General features: G+C 40.5%; 2 long non-coding RNA genes and 14 other non-coding genes across 16 annotated transcripts; 14 read left to right on the top strand and 2 right to left on the bottom strand.

Annotated features, from left to right (window-relative positions):
• Positions 1 to 1,509: 1,509 nt before the first annotated feature.
• On the bottom strand, positions 1,510 to 4,699 carry LOC122334852. The gene is made up of 3 exons (XR_006248829.1): positions 4,494 to 4,699; positions 1,704 to 1,839; positions 1,510 to 1,606 (listed from the first exon to the last, which is right to left on the bottom strand). It is a non-coding gene; the product is annotated as an uncharacterized LOC122334852 (long non-coding RNA).
• A 1,816-nt stretch (positions 4,700 to 6,515) lies between these two features.
• Positions 6,516 to 7,454, bottom strand: LOC122348541. The gene is made up of 3 exons (XR_006251340.1): positions 7,402 to 7,454; positions 6,972 to 7,107; positions 6,516 to 6,874 (listed from the first exon to the last, which is right to left on the bottom strand). It is a non-coding gene; the product is annotated as an uncharacterized LOC122348541 (long non-coding RNA).
• Positions 7,455 to 11,230: 3,776 nt separating this feature from the next.
• Positions 11,231 to 11,303, top strand: trnar-ucg. The gene has a single exon. It is a non-coding gene; the product is annotated as a tRNA-Arg (tRNA).
• Positions 11,304 to 11,547: 244 nt separating this feature from the next.
• trnar-ucg lies at positions 11,548 to 11,620 on the top strand. Its single transcript has one exon. It is a non-coding gene; the product is annotated as a tRNA-Arg (tRNA).
• A 519-nt stretch (positions 11,621 to 12,139) lies between these two features.
• trnar-ccg lies at positions 12,140 to 12,212 on the top strand. The gene has a single exon. It is a non-coding gene; the product is annotated as a tRNA-Arg (tRNA).
• Positions 12,213 to 12,970: 758 nt separating this feature from the next.
• Positions 12,971 to 13,043, top strand: trnar-ucg. The gene has a single exon. It is a non-coding gene; the product is annotated as a tRNA-Arg (tRNA).
• Positions 13,044 to 13,288: 245 nt separating this feature from the next.
• trnar-ucg lies at positions 13,289 to 13,361 on the top strand. Its single transcript has one exon. It is a non-coding gene; the product is annotated as a tRNA-Arg (tRNA).
• Positions 13,362 to 14,070: 709 nt separating this feature from the next.
• On the top strand, positions 14,071 to 14,143 carry trnar-ucg. Its single transcript has one exon. It is a non-coding gene; the product is annotated as a tRNA-Arg (tRNA).
• A 202-nt stretch (positions 14,144 to 14,345) lies between these two features.
• On the top strand, positions 14,346 to 14,418 carry trnar-ccg. The gene has a single exon. It is a non-coding gene; the product is annotated as a tRNA-Arg (tRNA).
• A 435-nt stretch (positions 14,419 to 14,853) lies between these two features.
• Positions 14,854 to 14,926, top strand: trnar-ucg. Its single transcript has one exon. It is a non-coding gene; the product is annotated as a tRNA-Arg (tRNA).
• Positions 14,927 to 15,178: 252 nt separating this feature from the next.
• On the top strand, positions 15,179 to 15,251 carry trnar-ucg. Its single transcript has one exon. It is a non-coding gene; the product is annotated as a tRNA-Arg (tRNA).
• Positions 15,252 to 15,495: 244 nt separating this feature from the next.
• trnar-ucg lies at positions 15,496 to 15,568 on the top strand. Its single transcript has one exon. It is a non-coding gene; the product is annotated as a tRNA-Arg (tRNA).
• Positions 15,569 to 16,783: 1,215 nt separating this feature from the next.
• Positions 16,784 to 16,856, top strand: trnar-ucg. Its single transcript has one exon. It is a non-coding gene; the product is annotated as a tRNA-Arg (tRNA).
• A 251-nt stretch (positions 16,857 to 17,107) lies between these two features.
• On the top strand, positions 17,108 to 17,180 carry trnar-ucg. Its single transcript has one exon. It is a non-coding gene; the product is annotated as a tRNA-Arg (tRNA).
• Positions 17,181 to 17,424: 244 nt separating this feature from the next.
• On the top strand, positions 17,425 to 17,497 carry trnar-ucg. The gene has a single exon. It is a non-coding gene; the product is annotated as a tRNA-Arg (tRNA).
• Positions 17,498 to 18,250: 753 nt separating this feature from the next.
• On the top strand, positions 18,251 to 18,323 carry trnar-ucg. Its single transcript has one exon. It is a non-coding gene; the product is annotated as a tRNA-Arg (tRNA).
• The last annotated feature ends 50 nt before the right edge of the window (positions 18,324 to 18,373 follow it).

The following is an 18,373-nucleotide window of genomic DNA, read 5'->3' as shown; positions in this document are numbered from 1 at the left end:
AACGAGAGAAAGTTTGCATTTGTTTATGCGTTTGGTTGATGCGTTATCTCAAAGCGACTTACATTGGACTGTAATCTACAATAAGTAGCTATTCAAAGTCTTTTCACGATCTACAGAGATTGTGTTTTTGACTGTTCTACCGGACATCATGTCATTTACATCATCCGACAGTGAAAATGTCCCTGACGACCCTCACAGGTCCAGAAGCGACACATTCTCCGCTGAGTTGGAACTTCTCAACAGGCTGGATGTGTCTAATCTAGGATCCATTGATGATTACACAGAGGAGTCTAGTCTTAGCAGTGCCACATCTGAAGATGAAACTGAGGCGGCGTGGTCAGCTTTGAATCGGACTCCGAAGAGGCATGCTTTGACATCATGCATTGTATAAAAATGAGCTGCAGCCGCATGTTCATGCAGGACAGAGGATGCAATGATAGTTTGGGATTGCTGAGCGTCAGCAGCCAAATCGTCCGCAGTCCTCCGATGTCCAGAACATCCCTCCATACATCCTACAAGGCTCTAGAAGCAGCAGGGCCTTCAGAAAGCATGGATTTCTATAGTGACCAAGAAGTGTCTTCTGTCGAGTCTACATCTATAGGAGTGTCACCTGCAGACTCTGTGGACAGCAGTACAGGTAACACTGAAATGTGGACCTGCACTACAGTATAAGAAGTATCTAGAAGCACTATAGAGTATAAAGTTCCCAAGTCTCTGTCTCATATTTAAGATTCCTTTACATGGTTGTATATTTTGCATAGAAGCAATTTTAGACCAATGAATGTAATACTCACGGGACATATTTATTAAATGTAAAGTCCAAGTGAATGCTTCTTCGTTTTCGTTTTAGAAAACCATGTCAGTCTAAGGAAGAAAGTGAAGAACAGGATCTGTTCATTCTTCAAGAGGACATGGAATGCTATGAAGCGTCCTTCGTTCAGTTGTGAAACACTGACAGAGCCGTTCACGCCTCCGTCTAATGACACAGATCTAGACGGTGCAGATTCAGCACGTCTTGCGGATCCTAGGCTGGGTGAATGGAGCTTTGACAGTGCCAACAACCCCTTTGAAGGAGGACGTGACAATAGCCTGGACCTGTTAAGCATTAGCAGTGAGGAACGAAGTTGGTCTCGGCAGAGTGGCCCTGCTAGAGAAGAGTGCGCATGTTCTGATCGTGAGAACACGTACGCAACAGAGTCTTCCATGAGCCTGAAGGAGCCGAGTGACGGAGAGGCGCCTTCTGTGGAGAACAGCACAGGTAAGAACGAAAGTACAGTAAAACCTGGGACATTTGTGTAGATAGTAAATACCAGCACAGTGCACTGGCATATGCAAATGATTCAGTCTTTTTGAATGATTTTTAGAAAAACACCCCGGTTTGAGGAAAAGGATGAAGAAAGGGATTTCTTCAGTCTTTAAGAAAGCACGGAAGCCCTTAAAGTGGCCCTCCTTCTGCTGCTGCCGCGGGACCAGAGTTGAGCCATTTGTGCCTCTACAAGAGAACTCGGGCGAATCCAGAGCCAGCTGATCCCAAACCACACTTTGTTGCAGAGCCCTTTGGTTTCCAGCTGACTGATGGTAAGTCTGCTACCACGATTACTGTACCCTTCAGAAACAAACAAACAAAAAAGCATTTTATTAGTATTTTATTTTACTACTATTTTATTATAACATTGGTTGTTGTTGTTTGCGCGTGTACTTACGTATGTATGTGTGTATGTATCAGGAAGCTTTGGATTTGTGTGAACTGATTCCAACTACTGGGTTCATTGTGAAGACAGTGGCCACCTCAAGCCCTCCACATCAGGATCAGTAGCCTTCGTCTAGCAGACCTGTGACCTGAAGTAGCACATACTTAGTCATATGGCCAAAGCAGGGTGCCAAGTTTCTAGCAGTATTTAGCTCTTAATATAACATGTGTTTTAAAGGTAAATGATTTATTGAAATGTATGCATTTGAAGTACACTGTATAATTTCATTAAGAAGGTTTAAGCTAGTATTTGTGAAATAATCTCCTAGTTTATTGCTATTATAATTGTACAAAAGCATTTCATTTAAATGGATGATGATGTTTAAAATGTTTTTATTTAATAAAATGTACATATAAAAATAATATCTCTCTTTGTCTCTTACTTTTGGCTGCTCCAAAAGGTGAAATGCATCTCAGAAATGTTGAAGTTTAAATGTAAAGTCTGAATTAAAAAAGAGTATAGGCCTAAATATCAATATATTGAGATGAGATTCATTGACGTTTATTTTAGAAAAATCATTATAATTTATTTAAAAATGCAACTTTACCTAAATAGTATAAGATGCAGTCCTTTTTGTGACAGGAAATAAAATAAAATGGAATTTCACTGAAATTTGCAATCATAATTTCCACAATAAAGAAAAAGGTTATGGACGATGGTGTGAGTTAAAAAAATACTTGCTCTATATGTCACTTCTGGGGGTTATCGCATGTCCTCTAAAGCTGATCGATTTCATGTGATAACCCCTGAAGACTCATAGGTTATGGAGGAAGAGCCAGGATACATTAAAGAAAAAAACCCCCTGAAATATGGTGCGTATTTACTTTTTGGGTGAACTATTCCTTTAACAGAATCTGCTGCGCATTATTATTTCTAAAGATCAAAATTTATCAGACAAGAGTTATAGATCAGGTCTGTCCGCTTGGTACAAATGTTATTTTTAAATTATCAAGAACAAAGGACTGGAGATTTTTTTTTTTTTTTTTTTTAGTTCTTTTTCAAAGAATGGGACAAAATCCACACACAGATCACACCTATGTGGAAAATTAAAGATTGTAATTAATGTACCTTTTTGGAACTGAAAAAGTGAAATACTGGAAGATGGCAAGATGCACTCGAGTCCGTGATAAAGAGAGAGTTTCAGAAATTACCCACTCATTGGGCAGTGAGTGTCATCTCATTTTTACATGCGAGTAAAGCTGTAGACAGTTGGCATTGTACTTAAAGGAAAAGTACATGAGCATTTTTTAATATTGAAAAACGTTTGTGCATGAACACTAGCACACACCCATTACACAAGTACACTAGTGTTCTTTTTGTGTGATTACTCGGTTTCTGGTTTGCAGGTAGTTTATGTGGTTTTGTGCATTGTAATCACAGTATTTTGCTGGATATCTGATGAGCACACTACTGAGTGCACTGCAGGGCATCGACTCCAAGACTGCGATCCTACTGGGAAAAGTTGCACTCTGGGTGATGGTTTTTATATATGATAGATTTGTCAGTCTGTAGAAGTCCAGATAACCTATCTGGCACAGTGAGACGGAGAGAGGTTATCTGGACTTCTACAGACTGACCCGCAGAATAAAAAACCTTCCACTGCTCATTCACTCTGCAGGTGAAAATATGTTTCGCATTATGTTAACATTGCACTCCTGGTCATTAAGTGAAAAAGTTGCTCATGCTAATCAAAGTACTCCTTCAGTCACGTTAAATGCTTGTTATGGTTCACAACTGACCACTAGATGGCAGCAGAAAAGCTATTATTGAATGTGAGGGCCGAGAAGTCAAAGACGAGAAACACCAGCAGTCACCAGAAAAAGAAAAGAACTTTAATTAAACTCAAAAAAGTACCTTTACAAAAACAAACCAGGCAGACAGAGACAGACCAACAACAACAAACAAACAAAAAAAAAAGCCACCAAAATGGACACCACGACAGCTTATAAAGAGAAAGATGGGCCCGTTACAAATTAAGAGGGAAATCAACAACACTTTACATTCAACAAAAGAAATCAAATCAAAAGATAAACCAGACAAAAAGAAACGCTAAATCATCCCCAAAGAACCAGAACCCATAACCAAACAACATAAATAGACAACTAAATACAATTAATAAAATCAGCAACTTTTCCTTTTCAAATTGTAAAAAAAGAAAGGTTCAGAGAGCATTAGATGTGATTTTTCACACATGGATTGGCCACCGCAGAGTCCATACTTCAACTCCGATGAGAATCTTTGGGATGTACTCTAGAAGACTATGTGAACAGTTCAACTCTCCGTCATCAATATATAATCTTGGCGAAAAATGTATGCAACTCTGGATGGGAATAAATGTTACGACATTGCAGAAGCTTATCAGAACAATCAAAGCTAAAGACAGTCCAAAGAAATATAAGTGTGTGTGAGTGTGTGTGTGTGTGTGTGACTTTTTTTTTTTTTTTTTTTTTTTGCACAGGCAGTGTACATTGATCATGAAATGTACACTGCCTGTACATTTCAATGCTTTTGTTATGAATACAAGAAAAATAATTATAATAATTTTATAACGTGGTAACATTTACAATTGAATTCCACTTATTTTTACTTGGTGTTTTCTACACACGTGGGTGTGTTAAACACATATATGAAGTATAAGAAATATACATTACCATAAACGAATAAGGCCACAATTTGTATTTCGTCTATCTATCTATCTATCTATCTATCTATCTATCATATTTTTGGATATTCTAAACTTACCGATAAGCGCATCCTGCCCCGTTTCTTTGTCTAACTTCCACGAGCAGGTCGCCGCCATTGTTGTCTTTTCTTCGGCTGATATTCACACGCAGACCTGCTCGTACAGCGACATCCAGCGGCTGAGAAAACTTTCTACTTTGAGCTGATTGGAAGATTGCTTTCTTAATAGAGCATTATCGCCATCTACTGTGTAGTATGAAATAGTATTTGGGGCTTGTTCATTTTACATGGTATGGGTCTAAAATGGACCAAGTTTGCCACGGTAACGGTTCTGTTCAAATGGAAATATATTTGGTTTGGTTTGATATATATTTCATTCCATTCAGTAGTTTATGTAACACAGGTGGCTCTTTCGGGTGTGTGTGAGAGCGTCGGGGAAATAATAGTGTAGGTGCCGGTTTGATTGGGCAGCGATTGCCAAGTGAAAGCATCCATTCTTCTGGGAGCAATTGATTGGGTGTGGTAATATACCTTTGCGGGGAGTATCGCGAGAACTTCTTCACGCGACTCAGAGCCTGCTGAGGAAGTGTTGTGACATCGCGAGAGTTACTCGTACGAGTAAAAGTTTTCAACGAGAAGCATCGGGGTTATTTTCCCCTGCTTTTTCCAGGGCGTTACAAAGACACACTCATGTATGAAAATAAAATGCGAAAGTCTATTGAAATGTATCTTTATTTAAAGGGCGTAATAAAGCGCTGTTTTAAAACTCGCATTATTTGAATTTCAGCTTGTTTCCACCGACATTCCAATACGTCACAGCGCTTCGGTGCTAGACAACGAGAGAAAGTTTGCATTTGTTTATGCGTTTGGTTGATGCGTTATCTCAAAGCGACTTACATTGGACTGTAATCTACAATAAGTAGCTATTCAAAGTCTTTTCACGATCTACAGAGATTGTGTTTTTGACTGTTCTACCGGACATCATGTCATTTACATCATCCGACAGTGAAAATGTCCCTGACGACCCTCACAGGTCCAGAAGCGACACATTCTCCGCTGAGTTGGAACTTCTCAACAGGCTGGATGTGTCTAATCTAGGATCCATTGATGATTACACAGAGGAGTCTAGTCTTAGCAGTGCCACATCTGAAGATGAAACTGAGGCGAGCGTGGTCAGCTTTGAATCGGACTCAAGAGGCATGCTTTGACATCATGCATTGTATAAAAATGAGCTGCAGCCGCATGTTCATGCAGGACAGAGGATGCAATGATAGTTTGGGATTGCTGAGCGTCAGCAGCCAAATCGTCCGCAGTCCTCCGATGTCCAGAACATCCCTCCATACATCCTACAAGGCTCTAGAAGCAGCAGGGCCTTCAGAAAGCATGGATTTCTATAGTGACCAAGAAGTGTCTTCTGTCGAGTCTACATCTATAGGAGTGTCACCTGCAGACTCTGTGGACAGCAGTACAGGTAACACTGAAATGTGGACCTGCACTACAGTATAAGAAGTATCTAGAAGCACTATAGAGTATAAAGTTCCCAAGTCTCTGTCTCATATTTAAGATTCCTTTACATGGTTGTATATTTTGCATAGAAGCAATTTTAGACCAATGAATGTAATACTCACGGGACATATTTATTAAATGTAAAGTCCAAGTGAATGCTTCTTCGTTTTCGTTTTAGAAAACCATGTCAGTCTAAGGAAGAAAGTGAAGAACAGGATCTGTTCATTCTTCAAGAGGACATGGAATGCTATGAAGCGTCCTTCGTTCAGTTGTGAAACACTGACAGAGCCGTTCACGCCTCCGTCTAATGACACAGATCTAGACGGTGCAGATTCAGCACGTCTTGCGGATCCTAGGCTGGGTGAATGGAGCTTTGACAGTGCCAACAACCCTTTGAAGGAGGACGTGACAATAGCCTGGACCTGTTAAGCATTAGCAGTGAGGAACGAAGTTGGTCTCGGCAGAGTGGCCCTGCTAGAGAAGAGTGCGCATGTTCTGATCGTGAGAACACGTACGCAACAGAGTCTTCCATGAGCCTGAAGGAGCGAGAGTGACGGAGAGGCGCTTCTGTGGAGAACAGCACAGGTAAGAACGAAAGTACAGTAAAACCTGGGACATTTGTGTAGATAGTAAATACCAGCACAGTGCACTGGCATATGCAAATGATTCAGTCTTTTTGAATGATTTTTAGAAAAACACCCCGGTTTGAGGAAAAGGATGAAGAAAGGGATTTCTTCAGTCTTTAAGAAAGCACGGAAGCCCTTAAAGTGGCCCTCCTTCTGCTGCTGCCGCGGGACCAGAGTTGAGCCATTTGTGCCTCTACAAGAGAACTCGGAGCCGAATCCAGAGCCAGCTGATCCCAAACCACACTTTGTTGCAGAGCCCTTTGGTTTCCAGCTGACTGATGGTAAGTCTGCTACCACGATTACTGTACCCTTCAGAAACAAACAAACAAAAAAGCATTTTATTAGTATTTTATTTTACTACTATTTTATTATAACATTGGTTGTTGTTGTTTGCGCGTGTACTTACGTATGTATGTGTGTATGTATCAGGAAGCTTTGGATTTGTGTGAACTGATTCCAACTACTGGGTTCATTGTGAAGACAGTGGCCACCTCAAGCCCTCCACATCAGGATCAGTAGCCTTCGTCTAGCAGACCTGTGACCTGAAGTAGCACATACTTAGTCATATGGCCAAAGCAGGGTGCCAAGTTTCTAGCAGTATTTAGCTCTTAATATAACATGTGTTTTAAAGGTAAATGATTTATTGAAATGTATGCATTTGAAGTACACTGTATAATTTCATTAAGAAGGTTTAAGCTAGTATTTGTGAAATAATCTCCTAGTTTATTGCTATTATAATTGTACAAAAGCATTTCATTTAAATGGATGATGATGTTTAAAATGTTTTTATTTAATAAAATGTACATATAAAAATAATATCTCTCTTTGTCTCTTACTTTTGGCTGCTCCAAAAGGTGAAATGCATCTCAGAAATGTTGAAGTTTAAATGTAAAGTCTGAATTAAAAAAGAGTATAGGCCTAAATATCAATATATTGAGATGAGATTCATTGACGTTTATTTTAGAAAAATCATTATAATTTATTTAAAAATGCAACTTTACCTAAATAGTATAAGATGCAGTCCTTTTTGTGACAGGAAATAAAATAAAATGGAATTTCACTGAAATTTGCAATCATAATTTCCACAATAAAGAAAAAGGTTATGGACGATGGTGTGAGTTAAAAAAAATACTTGCTCCTATGTCACTTCTGGGGGGTTATCGCATGTCCTCTAAAGCTGATCGATTTCATGTGATAACCCCTGAAGACTCATAGGTTATGGAGGAAGAGCCAGGATACATTTAAAAAAAAAACCCCTGAAATATGGTGCGTATTTACTTTTTGGGTGAACTATTCCTTTAACAGAATCTGCTGCGCATTATTATTTCTAAAGATCAAAATTTATCAGACAAGAGTTATAGATCAGGTCTGTCCGCTTGGTACAAATGTTATTTTTAAATTATCAAGAACAAAGGACTGGAGATTTTTTTTTTTTTTTAAGTTCTTTTTCAAAGAATGGGACAAAATCCACACACAGATCACACCTATGTGGAAAATTAAAGATTGTAATTAATGTACCTTTTTGGAACTGAAAAAGTGAAATACTGGAAGATGGCAAGATGCACTCGAGTCCGTGATAAAGAGAGAGTTTCAGAAATTACCCACTCATTGGGCAGTGAGTGTCATCTCATTTTTACATGCGAGTAAAGCTGTAGACAGTTGGCATTGTACTTAAAGGAAAAGTACATGAGCATTTTTTAATATTGAAAAACGTTTGTGCATGAACACTAGCACACACCCATTACACAAGTACACTAGTGTTCTTTTTGTGTGATTACTCGGTTTCTGGTTTGCAGGTAGTTTATGTGGTTTTGTGCATTGTAATCACAGTATTTTGCTGGATATCTGATGAGCACACTACTGAGTGCACTGCAGGGCATCGACTCCAAGACTGCGATCCTACTGGGAAAAGTTGCACTCTGGGTGATGGTTTTTATATATGATAGATTTGTCAGTCTGTAGAAGTCCAGATAACCTATCTGGCACAGTGAGACGGAGAGAGGTTATCTGGACTTCTACAGACTGACCCGCAGAATAAAAAAACCTTCCACTGCTCATTCACTCTGCAGGTGAAAATATGTTTCGCATTATGTTAACATTGCACTCCTGGTCATTAAGTGAAAAAGTTGCTCATGCTAATCGAAGTACTCCTTCAGTCACGTTAAATGCTTGTTATGGTTCACAACTGACCACTAGATGGCAGCAGAAAAGCTATTATTGAATGTGAGGGACCGAGAAGTCAAAGACGAGAAACACCAGCAGTCACCAGAAAAAAGGAAAGAACTTTAAACTCAAAAAAAGCAGCGGAGAGAAAGTGGCGCAAATCTAAAGATCTGACAGACCTGAGCAGGTATCAGTCTTTGCTTTCTTCCTTCTCTGCCACCACCTCCCACCACCTCAATATCACCTGACGATTTTGCCACATTTTTTACAAACAAAACAAAAGCGATCAGTAGCCAGTTCTCAGCCCCCCCAACGCACAACCCTCAACCAACCGCATCGACTACCGATTCCTCCACTTTCTCCTTCTGCTCCCTCACTGAGACAGAAGTATCCAAACTTCTCCTCTCCAGCCATCCAACAACATGTCCGCTAGACCCCATACCCTCTCATCTTCTGCAAGCAATCTCCCCCACTGTCTTGCCGGCACTCACGCACATCATCAACACATCTCTCCTCACAGGCACCTTCCCCACAGCATTTAAGCAGGCTCGGGTAACCCCACTGCTCAAAAAGCCCACTTTAAACACTTCCCTTATTGATAACTACAGTCCAGTCTCTCTTCTTCCATTCATAGCGAAAACACTTGAAAGAGTGGTTTTCAACCAGGTATCACTGTTTCTTTCGAAAAACAACAAACTGGACCATAACCAATCAGGTTTCAGGTGCGGCCATTCAACTGAGACTGCGCTGCTCTCAGTCACGGAAGCCCTGCGGACTGCAAGAGCTGAATCCAAATCATCAGTTCTCATTCTGCTGGATCTATCCGCTGCTTTTGACACTGTGAATCATCAGATCCTGCTGTCTACCCTCTCATCACTGGGGATTTCTGGGATCCCACTTCGTTGGTTCGAATCCTATCTCACTGGTAGGTTTTTTAGGGTGGCCTGGGGAGGAGATGTATCCACAGCACATCAACTGGTCACTGGGGTTCCTCAGGGATCGGTTCTTGGTCCCCTCCTCTTCTCCATTTACACTACATCACTAGGCCCCATCATAAAGGCTCACGGCTTCTCCTACCACTGCTACGCCGATGACACACAGCTCTACCTCTCTTTTCATCCAGACGATCCAACGGTAGCTACTCGGATCTCGGGTTGCCTGGCGGACATCTCGACATGGATGCAAGAGTACCATCTACAGCTCAACCTGACAAAGACTGAGCTGCTTGTATTCCCTGCCACTCCAACTACACAGCATGACTTCACCATCCAGCTAGGTTCTTCGTCAATTACCCCATCAACCTCAGTCAGAAATCTTGGTGTAATCCTCGATGACCAACTAACCTTCAAAGATCACATTGCAAAGACTGCTCGATCCTGCAGGTTTGCACTACACAACATCAGAAAGATCAGGCCCTTTCTAACAGAGCAAGCTGCGCAGCTACTTGTCCAGGCCCTTGTCATTTCTAGACTGGACTACTGCAATGCTCTTCTGGCTGGACTTCCATCGAACACAATAAAACCTCTACAAATGATTCAGAATGCAGCAGCACGGCTGGTATTCAATGAGCCCAAGAGAACCCATGTTACACCTCTCTCATCTCCTTACATTGGCTACCGATTGCAGCTCGCATCAAGTTCAAGGCACTGATGCTTGCATATAGAACAACCACAGACTCGGCACCGGTCTACTTCCACTCACTATTACAAATCTACACACCTCTAGAAGTCTGAGATCTGCTAGCGAGCGACGCCTCGTGGTACCATCTCAAAGAGGCTCGAAATCACTCTCCAGAACTTTCTCGTTCTCTGTTCCTGGCTGGTGGAACGAACTTCCCGTACATATCCGGAATGCTGGATCTCTGTCAATCTTTCAGAAACTGCTGAAAACTCACATCTTTCAGCAATACCTGACCTCATCATAAAAAAAAAAAAAAAAAAAAAAAAACTCTCACTGTCTCTGTCTCTCTTCTCATCCCCCTTGTTTATTCCTTCCCTTCTGGCATGTACTAATTTGAACACTCCCTGTGACTGGGTGTTATAAGCACTTACTCTGTCTGTTTGTCTCTCAAATAAATGAATCGCTGTTGTACTCTCAATTGTAAGTCGCTTTGGATAAAAGCGTCTGCAAAATGACTAAATGTAAATGTAAATGTAAATGTAAATGTGAATGCAAGGGCCACCAAATCCTAGTGTCCCGACAGATAAGCCTTCAGAGATGAGGCCTGTAGGTTTGAAGCCCATCTTGGTCATCTTTGAGGCTGTTCTTTGAGTTTCAGTTGGGTGCACAAAAAAAATCTATAGTGAAAAGCTGATAGTTGCAAAATAGTCATAACAAATGTACATAGGACTTAGCAAAGAACAGAGCTTTGTGATACTTAAAGGGTAAAAGTTTACCTGAATGCGACAGATAATTAGCTTCGAACTGGCCGTTTTCTTAAAGCTTTTCCAGTTTAGCTTACATATTGCTATTTGTGAATGCACTTGGATAAAGACAAATAAGGGCCCAGTGGCCTAATGGATAAGGCATCAGCCTTCGGAGCTGAGGATTGTGGGTTCAAGTCCCATCTGGGTCATATTTGAGGCAGTTCATTGAGTTTAATTTGGCAGAACCAAAAAAAATCAATAGTGATTAGTTCAAAATTACAATATAGCCATAACAAATGTACATACGACTAAGCACAGAACCAAGCGTTGTGATGATGACAGTTTACTTGCATGCGATAGACAATTAGCTTCGAAATGGCCGTTTTCTTGAAGCTTTTCCAGTTTAGCTTACATATTGCTATCTGTAAATGCACTTGGGTAAAGACAAATTAGGGCCCAGTGGCCTAATGGATAAGGCATCAGCCTTCGGAGCTGAGGATTGTGGGTTCGAGTCCCATCTGGGTCATATTTGAGGCAGTTCATTGAGTTTAAGTTGGCAGAACAAAAAAAAATCAATAGTGATTAGTTCAAAATTACAATATAGCCATAACAAATGTACATAGAACTAAGCACAGAACCAAGCGTTGTGATGATAAAAGTTTACTTGCGTACGACGGACAATTAGCTTCGAAATGGCCGTTTTCTTAAAGCTTTTCCAGTTTATCTTACATATTGCTATCTGTGAATGCACTTGGATAAAGTCAAATAAGGGCCCAGTGGCCTAATGGATAAGGCATCAGCCTTCGGAGCTGAGGATTGTGGGTTCTGAGTCCCATCTGGGTCATATTTGAGGCTGTTCTTTGAGGTTAATTTGGCAGAACTACAAAAATCTATAGTGATTAGTTTAAAATTACAATATAGCCATAACAAATGTACATAGGACTAAGCACAGAACCAAGCGTTGTGATGCTTAAAGGATGAAAGTTTACTTGCATGCGATAGACAATTATCTTCGAACTGGCAGTTTACTTAAAGAAGAAAAAAGGGCCCAGTGGCCTAATGGATAAGGCATCAGCCTCCGGAGCTGGGGATTGTGGGTTCAAGTCCCACCTGGGTCGTCTTCAAAAAACATCTTTAGCTGCACACGAAACAAGAATTAGTGTAAAACTTGAAGCCTTCTGAATGTGACCTTGCTTTGATTACATCAAATTGTCTGTAAATCCAAGGGCCACCAAATCCTAGTGTCCCGACAGATAAGCCTTCAGAGATGAGGCCTGTAGGTTTGAAGCCCATCTTGGTCATCTTTGAGGCTGTTCTTTGAGTTTCAGTTGGGTGCACAAAAAAAATCTATAGTGATAAGCTGATAGTTGCAAAATAGTCATAACAAATGTACATAGGACTTAGCAAAGAACCAAGTGTTGTGATGCTTAAAGGGTAAAAGTTTACCTGAATGCGACAGATAATTAGCTTCGAACTGGCCGTTTTCTTAAAGCTTTTCCAGTTTAGCTTACATCTTGCTATCTGTGAATGCACTTGGATAAAGTCAAATAAGGGCTCAGTGGCCTTATGGATAAGGCATCAGCCTTCGGAGCTGAGGATTGTGGGTTCGAGTCCCATCTGGGTCATATTTGAGGCTGTTCTTTGAGGTTAATTTGGCAGAACCAGAAAAATCTATAGTGATTACTTCAAAATTACAATATAGCCATTACAAATATACATAGGACTAAGCACAGAACCAAGCCTTGTGATGCTTAAAGGTTGAAAGTTTACTTGCATGCGACAGACAATTAGCTTCGAAATGACCGTTTTCTTAAAGCTTTCCCAGTTTAGCTTACATATTGCTATCTGTGAATGCACTTGGATAAAGACAAATACGGGCCCAGTGGCCTAATGGATAAGGCATCAGCCTTCGGAGCTAAGGATTGTGGGTTCGAGTCCCATCTGGGTCATATTTGAGGCAGTTCATTGAGTTTAAGTTGGCAGAACCAAAAAAAATCAATAGTGATTAGTTCAAAATTACAATATAGCCATAACAAATGTACATAGAACTAAGCACAGAACCAAGCGTTGTGATGATAAAAGTTTTCTTGCGTACGACGGACAATTATCTTAGAAATGGCCGTTTTCTTAAAGCTTTTCCAGTTTATCTTACATATTGCTATCTGTGAATGCACTTGGGATAAGACAACTAAAGGGCCCAGTGGCCTAATGGATAAGGCATCAGCCTTCGGAGCTGAGGATTGTGGGTTCGAGTCCCATCTGGGTCATATTTGAGGCTGTTCTTTGAGGTTAATTTGGCAGAACTACAAAAATCTATAGTGATTAGTTTAAAATTACAATATAGCCATAACAAATGTACATAGGACTAAGCACAGAACCAAGCGTTGTGATGCTTAAAGGATGAAAGTTTACTTGCATGCGATAGACAATTATCTTCGAACTGGCAGTTTACTTAAAGAGAAAAAAAGGGCCCAGTGGCCTAATGGATAAGGCATCAGCCTCCGGGCTGGGGATTGTGGGTTCAAGTCCCACCTGGGTCGTCTTCAAAAAACATCTTTAGCTGCACACGAAACAAAGAATTAGTGTAAAACTTGAAGCCTTCTGAATGTGACCTTGCTTTGATTACATCAAATTGTCTGTGAATGCAAGGGCCACCAAATCCTAGTGTCCCGACAGATAAGCCTTCAGAGATGAGGCCTGTAGGTTTGAAGCCCATCTTGGTCATCTTTGAGGCTGTTCTTTGAGTTTCAGTTGGGTGCACAAAAAAAATCTATAGTGATAAGCTGATAGTTGCAAAATAGTCATAACAAATGTACATAGGACTTAGCAAAGAACAGAGCTTTGTGATGCTTAAAGGGTAAAAGTTTACCGGAATGCGACAGATAATTAGCTTCGAACTGGCCGTTTTCTTAAAGCTTTTCCAGTTTAGCTTACATCTTGCTATCTGTGAATGCACTTGGGATAAGACAACTAAAGGGCCCAGTGGCCTAATGGATAAGGCATCAGCCTTCGGAGCTGAGGATTGTGGGTTCGAGTCCCATCTGGGTCATATTTGAGGCAGTTCATTGAGTTTAAGTTGGCAGAACTAGAAAGAAATCTATAGTGATTAGTTTAAAATTACAATATAGCCATAACAAATGTACACAGGACTAAGCACAGAACCAAGCGTTGTGATGCTTAAAGGATGAAAGTTTACTTGCATGCGATAGGCAATTATCTTCGAACTGGCAGTTTACTTAAAGAGAAAAAAGGGCCCAGTGGCCTAATGGATAAGGCATCAGCCTCCGGAGCTGGGGATTTTGGGTTCAAGTCCCACCTGGGTCGTCTTCAAAAAACATCTTTAGCTGCACACGAAACAAGAATTAGTGTAAAACTTGAAGCCTTCTGAATGTGACCTTGCTTTGATTACATCAAATTGTCTGTGAATGCAAGGGCCACCAAATCCTAGTGTCCCGACAGATAAGCCTTCAGAGATGAGGCCTGTAGGTTTGAAGCCCATCTTGGTCATCTTTGAGGCTGTTCTTTGAGTTTCAGTTGGGTGCACAAAAAAAATCTATAGTGATAAGCTGATAGTTGCAAAATAGTCATAACAAATGTACATAGGACTTAGCAAAGAACAGAGCTTTGTGATGCTTAAAGGGTAAAAGTTTACCTGAATGCGACAGATAATTAGCTTCGAACTGGCCGTTTTCTTAAAGCTTTTCCAGTTTAGCTTACATCTTGCTATCTGTGAATGCACTTGGATAAAGACAAATAAAGGGCCCAGTGGCCTAATGGATAAGGCATCAGCCTTCGGAGCTGAGGATTGTGGGTTCGAGTCCCATCTGGGTCATATTTGAGGCTGTTCTTTGAGTTTAAGTTGGCAGAACCAGAAAAAATCTATAGTGATTACTTCAAAATTACAATATAGCCATTACAAATATACATAGGACTAAGCACAGAACCAAGCCTTGTGATGCTTAAAGGTTGAAAGTTTACTTGCATGCGACAGACAATTAGCTTCGAAATGACCGTTTTCTTAAAGCTTTCCCAGTTTAGCTTACATATTGCTATCTGTGAATGCACTTGGATAAAGACAAATAAGGGCCCAGTGGCCTAATGGATAAGGCATCAGCCTTCGGAGCTGAGGATTGTGGGTTCGAGTCCCATCTGGGTCATATTTGAGGCAGTTCTTTGAGTTTAAGTTGGCAGAACCAAAAAAAATCAATAGTGATTAGTTCAAAATTACAATATAGCCATAACAAATGTACATAGAACTAAGCACAGAACCAAGCGTTGTGATGATAAAAGTTTACTTGCGTACGACAGACAATTAGCTTCGAAATGGCCGTTTTCTTAAAGCTTTTCCAGTTTAGCTTACATATTGCTATCTGTGAATGCACTTGGATAAAGTCAAATAAGGGCCCAGTGGCCTAATGGATAAGGCATCAGCCTTCGGAGCTGAGGATTGTGGGTTCGAGTCCCATCTGGGTCATATTTGAGGCTGTTCTTTGAGTTTAAGTTGGCAGAACCAGAAAAAATCTATAGTGATTAGTTCAAAATTACAATATAGCCATTACAAATATACATAGGACTAAGCACAGAACCAAGCCTTGTGATGCTTAAAGGTTGAAAGTTTACTTGCATGCGACAGACAATTAGCTTCAAATGACCGTGATCTTAAAGCTTTCCCAGTTTAGCTTACATATTGCTATCTGTGAATGCACTTGGATAAAGACAAAAAAAGGGCCCAGTGGCCAGTGGCCTAATGGATAAGGCATCAGCCTTCGGAGCTGAGGATTGTGGGTTCGAGTCCCATCTGGGTCATATTTGAGGCAGTTCATTGAGTTTAAGTTGGCAGAACCAAAAAAAATCAATAGTGATTAGTTCAAAATTACAATGTAGCCATAACAAATGTACATAGAACTAAGCACAGAACCAAGCGTTGTGATGATAAAAGTTTATTAGTGACGGACAATTAGCTTGAAGCCTTCTTAAAGCTTTTCCAGTTTATCTTACATATTGCTATCTGTGAATGCACTTGGATAAAGTCAAATAAGGGCCCAGTGGCCTAATGGATAAGGCATCAGCCTTCAGAGATGAGGCCTGTGGGTTTGAGTCCCATCTGGGTCATCTTTGAGGCTGTTCTTTGAGTTTCAGTTGGGTGCACAAAAAAAATCTATAGTGATAAGCTGATAGTTGCAAAATAGTCATAACAAATGTACATAGGACTTAGCAAAGAACAGAGCTTTGTGATGCTTAAAGGGTAAAAGTTTACTTGAATGCGACAGATAATTAGCTTCAAACTGGCCGTTTTCTTAAAGCTTTTCCAGTTTAGCTTACATCTTGCTATCTGTGAATGCACCTGGGATAAGACAACTAAAGGGCCCAGTGGCCTAATGGATAAGGCATCAGCCTTCGAGCTGAGGATTGTGGGTTCGAGTCCCATCTGGGTCATATTTGAGGCTGTTCTTTGAGGTTAATTTGGCAGAACTAGTAAAAAATCTACAGTGATTAGTTCAAAATTACAATATAGCAATAACAAATGTACATAGGACTAAGCACAGAACCAAGTGTTGTGATGCTTAAAGGATGAATGTTTACTTGCATGCGATAGACAATTAGCTTGAAATGGCCGTTTTCTTAAAGCTTTTCCAGTTTAGCTTACATCTTGCTATCTGTGAATGCACTTGGGATAAGACAACTAAAGGGCCCAGTGGCCTAATGGATAAGGCATCAGCCTTCGGAGCTGAGGATTGTGGGTTCGAGTCCCATCTGGGTCATATTTGAGGCTGTTCTTTGAGTTTAAGTTGGCAGAACCAGAAAAAATCTATAGTGATTACTTCAAAATTACAATATAGCCATTACAAATATACATAGGACTAAGCACAGAACCAAGCCTTGTGATGCTTAAAGGTTGAAAGTTTACTTGCATGCGACAGACAATTAGCTTCAAATGACCGTTTTCTTAAAGCTTTCCCAGTTTAGCTTACATATTGCTATCTGTGAATGCACTTGGATAAAGACAAATAAGGGCCCAGTGGCCTAATGGATAAGGCATCAGCCTTCGGAGCTGAGGATTGTGGGTTCGAGTCCCATCTGGGTCATATTTGAGGCAGTTCTTTGAGTTTAAGTTGGCAGAACCAAAAAAAATCAATAGTGATTAGTTCAAAATTACAATATAGCCATAACAAATGTACATAGAACTAAGCACAGAACCAAGCGTTGTGATGATAAAAGTTTACTTGCGTACGACAGACAATTAGCTTCGAAATGGCCGTTTTCTTAAAGCTTTTCCAGTTTAGCTTACATATTGCTATCTGTGAATGCACTTGGATAAAGTCAAATAAGGGCCCAGTGGCCTAATGGATAAGGCATCAGCCTTCGGAGCTGAGGATTGTGGGTTCGAGTCCCATCTGGGTCATATTTGAGGCAGTTCATTGAGTTTAATTTGGCAGAACCAAAAAAAATCAATAGTGATTAGTTCAAAATTACAATATAGCCATAACAAATGTACATAGAACTAAGCACAGAACCAAGCGTTGTGATGATAAAAGTTTACTTGCGTACGACGGACAATTACCAAGCGTTGTGATGCTTAAAGGATGAAAGTTTACTTGCATGCGATAGACAATTATCTTCGAACTGGCAGTTTACTTAAAAGAAAAAAGGGCCCAGTGGCCTAATGGATAAGGCATCAGCCTCCGGGCTGGGGATTGTGGGTTCAAGTCCCACCTGGGTCGTCTTCAAAAAACGTCTTTAGCTGCACACGAAACAAGAATTAGTGTAAAACTTGAAGCCTTCTGAATGTGACCTTGCTTTGATTACATCAAGTTGTCTGTGAATGCAAGGGCCACCAAATCCTAGTGTCCCGACAGATAAGCCTTCAGAGATGAGGCCTGTAGGTTTGAAGCCCATCTTGGTCATCTTTGAGGCTGTTCTTTGAGTTTCAGTTGGGTGCACAAAAAAATCTATAGTGATAAGCTGATAGTTGCAAAATAGTCATAACAAATGTACATAGGACTTAGCAAAGAACAGAGCTTTGTGATGCTTAAAGGGTAAAAGTTTACCGGAATGCGACAGATAATTAGCTTCGAACTGGCCGTTTTCTTAAAGCTTTTCCAGTTTAGCTTACATCTTGCTATCTGTGAATGCACTTGGGATAAGACAACTAAAGGGCCCAGTGGCCTAATGGATAAGGCATCAGCCTTCGGAGCTGAGGATTGTGGGTTCGAGTCCCATCTGGGTCATATTTGAGGCTGTTCTTTGAGGTTAATTTGGCAGAACTAGAAAAAAATCT

Source organism: Puntigrus tetrazona, chromosome 1 (assembly GCF_018831695.1).
Source record: "Puntigrus tetrazona isolate hp1 chromosome 1, ASM1883169v1, whole genome shotgun sequence".
Taxonomy (NCBI): domain Eukaryota; kingdom Metazoa; phylum Chordata; class Actinopteri; order Cypriniformes; family Cyprinidae; genus Puntigrus; species Puntigrus tetrazona.
This window is presented reverse-complemented; position numbering and strand designations above follow the sequence as displayed.